The sequence below is a fragment of the Musa acuminata genome, chromosome BXJ2-7 (genome assembly GCF_036884655.1).
Source record: "Musa acuminata AAA Group cultivar baxijiao chromosome BXJ2-7, Cavendish_Baxijiao_AAA, whole genome shotgun sequence".
Classification (NCBI taxonomy): Eukaryota; Viridiplantae; Streptophyta; class Magnoliopsida; order Zingiberales; family Musaceae; genus Musa; species Musa acuminata.
Genome location: NC_088344.1, coordinates 15,105,970 through 15,116,147, shown reverse-complemented (window position 1 = coordinate 15,116,147; position 10,178 = coordinate 15,105,970).

The following is a 10,178-nucleotide window of genomic DNA, read 5'->3' as shown; positions in this document are numbered from 1 at the left end:
TCCGATGGCCATTAGGGTGTAATGAGCAACTTGCTCGGTGTTGGACTCCTCTTCTTCGGACGCACTTGAATCATCCCACGTTGCCTTGAGCGCCTTCTTCTTTGATGTTCTCTTTTTGGCTTGAGGATAATCGTTCTTGTAGTGTCCCGGTTTTTTGCACTCATAGCAAATCACTTGGTCTTTCTTGTGTTCGAATTTATTTTTTGTATTATTTTTAAATTTGATCTTTCTTAAATATTTTTAAAATTTTTGAGTCAAAAGTGCAATGTCATTATCACTATCCTCATCACTTGATGTTCCTTTCAAGTGGTCTTCTTGTGATGTGAGTGCCATATCCTTCCTGTTCTTTGGAAGGGGGTTCTCGAGCTCGTCATGAGCTTGACATGTCATTTAATAGGTCATTAGAGACCCAATAAGTTCTTCAAGAGGGAATGTTTTAAGGTCTTTGGCCTCTTGAATGGCTGTAACTTTTGTTCCCAACTTTTAGGGAGGGATCTTAAGATTTTAGTTACTAGTTCAAAGTTTGTAAAATCTTTACCAAGAGCTTTGAGTTCATTGATGACATCCGTGAACCGGGTGTACATGTCTCCGATGGACTCACTTAATTTCATTCGGAAAAGTTCGTAAGAGTGCACAAGGATGTTGATTTTGGACTCTTTCACTCGGCTAGCGCCTTCATGAGTGACCTCAAGAGTTCTCCAAATATCAAAAGCCGAATCATAAATTGAAACACGATTAAATTCATTTTTGTCTAGTGCACAAAACAAGGCATTCATAGCCTTTGCGTTTAAAGCAAAAACCTTCTTCTCCGATTCATTCCATTCGCTCATTGGAAGAGAAGATTTTTGAAATCCGTTTTCAACAATAGTCCAAAGCTCGAAATCCATGGAAATGAGGAAGATCCTCATACGAGTCTTCCAATAAGTATAATCTGACCCATTAAACAAGGGTGGACGTGTGATAGAATGACCCTCATGTATGCCAGAGTAAGCCATCTCTCTTGGGTATCAAACCAAATATGAGAGTGAGCCTAGCTCTGATACCAATTGTTAGGATCGGAGTGGCACTAAGACCGGGGGGGGGGGTGAATTAGTGCAGTAGATTAAAACGTCGGTTTCGACAAATCTTTCGTACGATAAAAATCGAACTCGGAAGTGCTTAACTTGAAAGCGTATTCGCAAAGTTGTGCAGCAAAGGTAATGAGGAAATAAAGCAAGTAAGAAGGATTGCAGTAATGTAAATAGCAGTAATGAAATGCAAACCAGAGATTACGTCAATTTTAAAATGGTTCGGTCAAATGACCTACATCCACTTGCGAGGCCCCTCTTCGATGAGGCTCCCACTTTCCACTATCAAATCTCTTGAAGGGGAAGGGTAAATACCCTACTTACAACTTTTTACAAGCGGTTCACTCTCTTACAGATTTTGAGCAAGAAAGAAGGAGGTGAACACTTGAAAATTGAAAACAAGACTAGCTAAGACTTTTCTAAGACCTTTCTCTCAATCAATTGCTTCTAAGAAAGTCATAATCTCAGCTGAGATTTGAGGGGTATTTATAGGCCTCAAGAAGATTCAAATTTGGGCTCCAAAATTTGAATTCTCTTTGGTTCCCGATGCTGGCGGTGCCACCGCCTGTCAGTGTCTGACACTAACAGTGGACTGGCGGTGCCACCGCCCAGCCAAGCGGTGCCACCGCCCAGCTCTCGGGTGCTGGGCAGTGCAACCGCCCAGTCTGGCGGTCCCACCGCTTGACCCTCTGGTTCATTGGTTGGGCTTTAAATTTAGCCCAAACCAAGTCTAATTTTGGACCCAATTGGCCCCTAACCAGGATATAGGATTATCTCTTAATCCTAATCCTAATTATATGTGAACTACATAACTAAAAACATCCTAAGCAAGTTTTCAACCGCGAACGTCGAGTCTTGTTTCGGTGAGCTTTCCGACGAACTACTTCCGACGGACTCCCAGCAAGCTCCTGATCTTGTGATGACTTTAACGAGTAGCCAAGCCTTCTCGGTGACCTCTGCGAACCTCCGATGATCTCTTCGGCGAACTTCCGAAAATTCCGACAGGTTCCCGATTTCTTCTCGGTTGGTTCTGGCAGCATCTCCGACGATTCTTCGGTCTCTTAAACATCCATCAAACTTGACTCTGGTATTCTTGCTTTGTATTTTCTAGTTATCATAGTTAATCCTGCATACTTAACTCAATAATATGGATTAGATCAATTAACCCATCAATTGATTTTATCATCAAAATCCGAGATTCAACAATATTGACCGAACCACTCTAAATTCCGGTTTGTATTTCGTTTTGAGTAATTTACTTTAATTACAAATCATTTCATAGCAAACTACTTCTCCTCCTCATCTTGCTTTCACTATGCTTACGCTCTCTTATGTCTCAAGTTGCTATCTTTCCAAATCGATTTCCATCGAACGTATAAAATAATTTACGAAATCAAAGAATTTTTCGCTATATTAATTTACCCCCCCCCCCTCTTATTGCCGCTCTTGATCGTAACAATTGGTATTAGAGCTCGATTCACTCTTATTTGGTTTACAACCTAAGAGAGAGGGGATTTGCTAGCAACCAAGAGGGTCATTCAATTACACATCTGCCCATGTTCAATTGGACGGATTACATATATTGGAAGACTAGAATGAAGATCTTCCTAATTTCAATGGATTTTAAACTTTAGAACATTGTCGAAAATGATTTTCAAAAGTCTTCTCTTCCAATGAACGATTGGAATGAGTTAGAAAAGAAGACTTTCACTTTAAATGCCAAGGCTATAAATATCTTATTTTGTGCATTAGATAAAAATGAGTTTAATCGAGTGTCGATTTGTGAAACAACTTTTGACATTTGGCACATACTCGAAGTAACTCATGAAGGCACTAGTAGAGTGAATGAGTCAAAAATTAATTTTTTAGTGTACACTTATAAGTTGTTTCGGATGAAACTGAGTGAGACCATTGGAGATATGTACACCCAATTTACGAATATCGTCAATGGTCTAAAAGGACTTGATAAAAGTTTCTCAGATTTTGAACTTATTAATACAATTTTAAGATCCCTTCCAAAGAGTTGGGACCCTAAAGTAATGGCCATTCAAGAGGCCAAGAAGAGCTTGAGGACACCCTTCCAAAGAATAGGAAGGATGTGACACTAAGAACCCAAGAAGACCACTTAAAAGAAAACTTAAGTGATGAGGACCTTGATGTAGATTTGACTCATAACAAGAAAATTCAAAAAATTCATAAAAAGGAATAAATTTAAAAATGACACTAAAAATAAATTTGAACCTAAGAAAGATCAAATAATATGTTACGAATGCAAGAAGCCGGGATATTACAAGAGCGAATGTCCCTTAGCCAAGAAGAGGCAACCAAAAAAGAAGACTCTCATAGCAACATGGGACAACTTAAGTGCATCCGCAGAAGAGGAGCCAACCAACACCGAGCAAGTTGCTCACTATGCGCTAATGGTTATCGAAGATGAGATAAGTAATTCAATTGATGCAAATTTATCTTTTGATGAATTATTAAGTGCTTTTCATGATTTGTTTGATGAATGTAAATTAATTAGTAAAAAATATAAATTGTTAAAAAAGGAACATGCTTCTCTTGTTAGTAATTTGGATAGATTAAAGGTTGAGCATAATAGTAGTTTAACTCCTTGTATAAAATGTGATGAACTAGAAATACTTAAAAAGGAAAACTTGCTACTCAAAGAAACCTTAGAAAAATTTGAGGTTGGTAGCAAGTCTTTGAACATGATCCTTGCCAATAAGGGTCACATTCATAGGAGAAGTGGAATCAGATTTGTGAGTAGCTCTCACCAAAATCCAACCGCCTTTGTTAAAGGCCCGACCTTGCATGTTTCACCTCACACCAAATATAATTTTTGTTGCAAACTCGGATATATTACCTATAAATATCCACTAAAAGATGTATTCCATATAGATTGATTTGGGTTCCTAAAAGAACCTCAAATGACTCAATACAACATGATAAGATATGTAGATCGATTTTTGAGGCACCCATGGTCAAATGGGTACATAAAAATCATCATTTTTTATAGAAAAATATACCATCACAAGCTACAAGCAAGAGATGGTACCTTGATAGTGGATGCTCAAGACATATGACTAGAGATCCATCTCAATTCTCTAAGCTCACTAGCCTAGACGAAGGATATGTCATCTTTGGAGACAGCAACAAGGGTAAAATCATTGGCAAATGAACCATAGGTAATAAATCCAACCTTTTTATTAAAGATGTGTTGTTGGTTGATGGCTTAAAGCATAACATCTTGAGCATTAGTCAATTGTGTGATAAAAGATATATTGTTAAATTTGAATCTAATGCCTGCATTATTGAAAAACCATACAAAAACACATCTATGATTGCACTAAAACAAAATAACATATATACTATTGATATTAATGATCTTTGTAATGAAATGTGTTTTTCGATCTTGAATGACGATGCTTGGCTTTAGCATTGGAGATTAGGTCATACTAGCATGAAACTAATATCTCAAATCTTATCTAAAGAATTTATGAGAGGAATTCCTCGTATTAAGTTCATTAAAGACAATGTGTGTGATGCATGTTAACTAGGAAAACAAATAAAAGGTAGTTTCAAACCAAAGAATCAAATAAGTACCTCTAAACCATTGCAATTGATCCATATGGACTTGTTTAGACCAATTACTACATCAAGCATAGGAGATAGCAAATATGCCTTTGTTATTGTTGGCGATTATAGTAGATATAGTTGGATTTACTTCTTAGCATAAAAAATGATTGCTTTAGGTATTTCTCTAAATTTTATAAAATTATTCAAAATAAAAAAGGTTTTATGATTTCATCAATTCGATGTGATCACGGTGGTGAGTTTCAAAATCGTGATTTTCAAGAAGTTTGTGAATCTAATGGATACAACCATAACTTCTCTACTCCAAGAAATCCTCAACAAAATGGAGTAGCAGAAAGAAAGAATATAAACTTACAAGAAATGGCTAGAACCATGTTAAACGAACATAGCCTACCCAAATATTTTTGGGCTGAAGCCATAAATACGATATTGTATATTATGAATAGAGTTCTAGTAAGACCATTACTTTCCAAAACTCCTTATGAGTTGTGGAGCAACAAAAAGCCCAATGTTTTATACTTTAAAGTTTTTGGATGTAAATATTTTATTTTGAATAAAAAATATATCGTAAGAAAGTTTGATGCAAAATCCGATGAGAAAATTTTTCTTGGTTATTCTTCTATTTCAAAGGCTTTTCAAATCTTTAATAAAAGAACTTTAGTTATAAAAGAATCTATTCATATTGTTTTTAATGAAAATTTTGAAGTTAAGAAAAATGATTTTGATGATGATCTTAAATTTGATACTTTGAATTTAAATGAATCCCTTTCTCCATCTAGTAACTTGGATGCATCTTCTTCCGAACCTTCTTTACTGAAGGAATGAAAGTATGTAGATGCTCATCCTAAGGAGTTAATTATAGGAGACACATCGAAAGGGGTTCAAACTCATTCTTCTCTTAAAAATTTTTGTGCCAACGTTATTTTTCTCTTCTAAATTGAACCTAAATGCATTGATGAAGCCATAAAAGATGATTCATGGGTCATCGCAATGCAAGAAGAATTGAATCAATTTGAGAGAAATGAAGTGTGGAAGCTTGTTCTTAGACCAAATGACCATTTAGTTATTGGTACTAAATGGGTCTTTAGAAACAAGCAAGATGAATTTGGTATCGTGGTTCGAAACAAGACTAGATTAGTGGCCAAAGGTTACAACCAAGAAGAAGGTATCGATTATGAAGAAACCTTCACTCCTGTGGCACGATTAGAAGCCATAAGGATGCTTCTTGCATATGCTAGTAGTAATAATTTTAAGTTGTTTCAAATAGATGTTAAAAGTGATTTTCTTAATGGCTTTATCTCTGAAAAAGTTTATGTTGAACAACATCCCGAATTTGAGACTGATAATTTTCCTAATCATGTGTTTGAATTGACTAAAGCTCTCTATGGATTGAAACAAGCCCCAACAGCTTGGTATGAGAGACTTAGCTCATTTTTAATTCATAATAATTTCTCTAAATGCAAGGTCAATACTACATTGTTTATTAAAAATTTTAAAAATAATTTTCTTATTATTCAAATTTATGTTGATGACATTATTTTTGGTTCTACAAATGAATCATTATGTGAATAATTTGCTAAAAACATGAGTCTAGAATTTGAAATGAGCTTAATGGGGGAACTAACCTTCTTTTTAGGCTTATAAATTAAACTACTTAGCAATAGTATTTTTTTAATCAAACAAAATATGCTTTAGACTAGCTAAAAAGATTGAACATGGATAGTTCAAAAGCTATCAATACTCCTATGAGTACCTCCACTAAGTTAGACATTGACAAAAGCAGAGAAAGCTTTAATAAAAAAGCTTATAGGGTTATGATAGGTAGTTTGCTTTACCTTATTGTAATTAGACCGGACATCATGTTTAGCATAGGACTTTGTGCTAAATTTTCATCTAACCCTAAACAATCTCATTTAAAAGCTATTAAAAGGATATTTAGATACCTAAAAGGAACTCCTAAACTAAGATTATGGTATCCTAAATCTAAGAACTTTGAATTGCTTGGTTATGTTGATGCGGATTTTACTGGATGTAGATTAGATAGAAAAAGCACATCCTGAATGTGTCAATTTTTAGGACACGCATTCGTTTCTTGATCCTCCAAGAAACAAAACTCGGTTGCATTATCTATAACCGAAGCTGAGTACATAGCTGCAGGTGCATGCTGTGCTCAAGTTATATAGAAGAAAAACACTTTAAAGGATTATGGAATTGACCTGAAAAATATATCTATAAAGTGTGATAACACTAGTGCAATATGCTTAGCAAAAAATCCTATTCAACACTCTAGAACTAAACACATTGACATTAGGCATCACTTCATACGAGATCTTGTTAATAATTATGATGTAATATTAGAGTTTATTGATCCGAAATATCAATTAGCTAATATCTTTACAAAACCCTTAAATGAAGAATAATTTGATTTCATTAGAAGGGAATTAGGGATGTTAAACTTTCCGAATGCATGAATTTGTTAAATTTTCATTTTCGAACTTTCTTGATCACTCACCTGAATCATGATCTTATAGTATGCGCAATGAGCCATATGCATTTTTCCATACATGTTTTTATGATGTTTACGTACAAATGATGAATCATGAACTTATGGTATTCATTTTACAATACAAGTTCAATATAATGTTTGAGTATGGTATGCATTTTATATAATGAATCATGAACGTACAATCTTCAATACAAATTTTCTTTTCTTATGATGTGCATTTTACATGATAAGGTTGTGTGGTTTATAACAATAAAAATCTTGCATGATAAGGTTGTGTGGTTACATGCAAATTCGTATTACCCCCCTCCCCCCGACACAACTATGTGAGCAGTGCTCACCGCCCAACTGGCAGTAGCACCGCCCAACTGGCAGTAGCACCGCCCAACTAGCGGTGCCACCGCTCACAACTTGCCCCCTTATAAACTCAAGTTAGGGTTGGTGGTAGAACCGACCCCAACACATTCTGCACTCCTCCAAACAGCTCCAAACCTATTGCTCTCCCTCTAGCAACTCAAAAATCCCCACTTCCCACTAGATCAAGGATTAATCTCCGACATTCCTTTAAAGATCACTAGAAATGAGAACTACCAAGGTAATCTCTACACCAAACTGATTCTCCTTTGTATTACTTGTTCTTGCTCCTTATTTGCCTTCATTATTGTAGTCTCAATGGGTTTTAGAAGATCCTTTAGGAACAAAGGGAATAGGAGATTAGATGAAAATTATGACTCTCTACTTTTCGATTCTAATCAACATACCTTAAAATTTTCAACCATAGAGTCTAGACATGTTCATAAGGGTAAATATGTTGATTTAGATGAATTAAGTGATTTAGAACCTATTCAATAGTTTGCTATTCTAGACATTCTCCCAATTCTTCAAATGAGTGAACCTATCTACCCTAGACTTATTAGGTTATTTTATAACAATTTACATGTAGATGAAGAAGAAAGGGTATCTACCTATCTATTAGGACATCATATATCCATTACGGATAGATCAATTTGCAATATCATAGGAATTCCAGTAAAAGAAAGAGGATGTTATTTTAGAGGACAATGGGATAAAGAAATAGTTGGGACTACTTACGTTGATGCCTTAGGAACAAGTTTTGGTAATCCTAACTTAACTATTCTTCCAAAAAGCTACGAACATTTACTACCCTTAAGCACCCAAATACTTCATCACATCCTGATAAGTATCATTTATTAGAAATCATTGAAGCCAACTTGTGTTTCTAAATCATTATAATGGAAACACAATAAAACTAACGCGGAAACAAAATAGAGTACCTACAGCTATTGTTGTCAAGAATTTCTACAGAGGTTTCCTCTTGAACTTTGGCACTTCTAACTCTCACTTTAGATGGTGTAAGAAAGCCTTTTTGCTTTAAAGAGATGATTAAGCTCAGGGACCAAAATCCTCATATATATAGATGTTCTCCCATCAAGAACATTTATCATCACCAACTCATAACATTCAAGAATTAATTCAAATTTGTAACGTTTAGACCATAATGAAGAACTTTAATGATATTAAATATTTAATTTAATAATAATAGTTTCATGTATAATGAGTAAAAAACTGAAATAATTTAAACCAGAATAAATGAAGAAATTTATGATAATGAATTATGAATCTTAATAAGAACGGTTACATTATTATTAAATATAATATTTAATAATAACAGTTATATTCTCCCACTTGGTTTATATGTTTAGCTTAATAATTTGAATTAATCTTTCTTGAACAACTTTCTTAAGAAATAAATACATGAATCATAGCGATAAGTCCTCTAAGAGCAAGTATTATCATCCATGTATCACGATGTATTTAGTTTCTTAATCTTAATGTGGTAATATTACTTAATGAATAAATCTTATGTTTATTCTTGGTCCAGTAACAATATATTTTCTCAAAATAATGTGCACATGAATGAGAAAATATCACAATATATAAGAGTTTTAATATCATTACAAAATGGAACCAAGTCCCATTTTCTCTACATGATCCTTGAATTTCAGAGGTGGCATGCCTTTAGTCAAAGGATCAACAATCATTAATTCAGTGCTAATATGCTCAATGACCACTTTCTTTTCTTTTACACGTTCTATTATGGCTAAATACTTAATGTCGATGTGTTTACTTCGACTTCCACTTTTATTATTTTTAGCCATAAAGATAGTAGCTGAATTATCACAGAAAATTCTTAATGGTCTAGAAATAAAATCCATGATTCTAAGCCCAAAAATGAAACTCTTAAGCCATACACCATGTAAAGTAGCCTCAAAACATGAGACAAACTTAACTTCTATAGTAGAAGTAGCAGTCAAGGTCTGCTTGGTGCTTCTCCAAGAAATAGCTCCACCGGTCATCATAAAAATATATTCTAATGTTGATTTATGAGAATTAACACAACTAGAGAAGTCTGAATCCGAATAACCAATCACATCCAGATTGTCTGTATGTCTATACATAAGCATGTAATCTTTGGTTCCTTGTATATACCTCATCACTTTCTTTGTAGCTCTCCAGTAGTCTATACTTAGATTACTCTGATATCGACCTAGCATCCCCATAATAAATGCAATATCGGGTCTAGTACATACCTGAGTATACATAAGGCTTCCTACGGCAGAAGCATATGGGATGTTTTTCATTGATTCTCTTTCAAAGTTGTTTTTTGGGCATTGGTTCAAATTGAACCTATCACCTTTCATAATGGGAGCAACACTTGGTGAACAATCCTTCATCCAAAATCTTTCTAAAAATTTATCGATATAGGTTTCTTCTGATAGACCTAAAATGCCTCGAGGTCTATCTCTATGGATCTTAATGCCAATGACATAAGATGTGTTAGGATCAAGAGCACTAAGAGGGGGGGGGGGTGAATTAGTGTAGCAGAAAACTTTCAATGATTAAAACTGCGTTCGTACGATTAGAGTGATTTCGGTAGAAAAATCGATTCATAAATCACTTTAACTTATGATCAAGCAAGATGCAGTTAA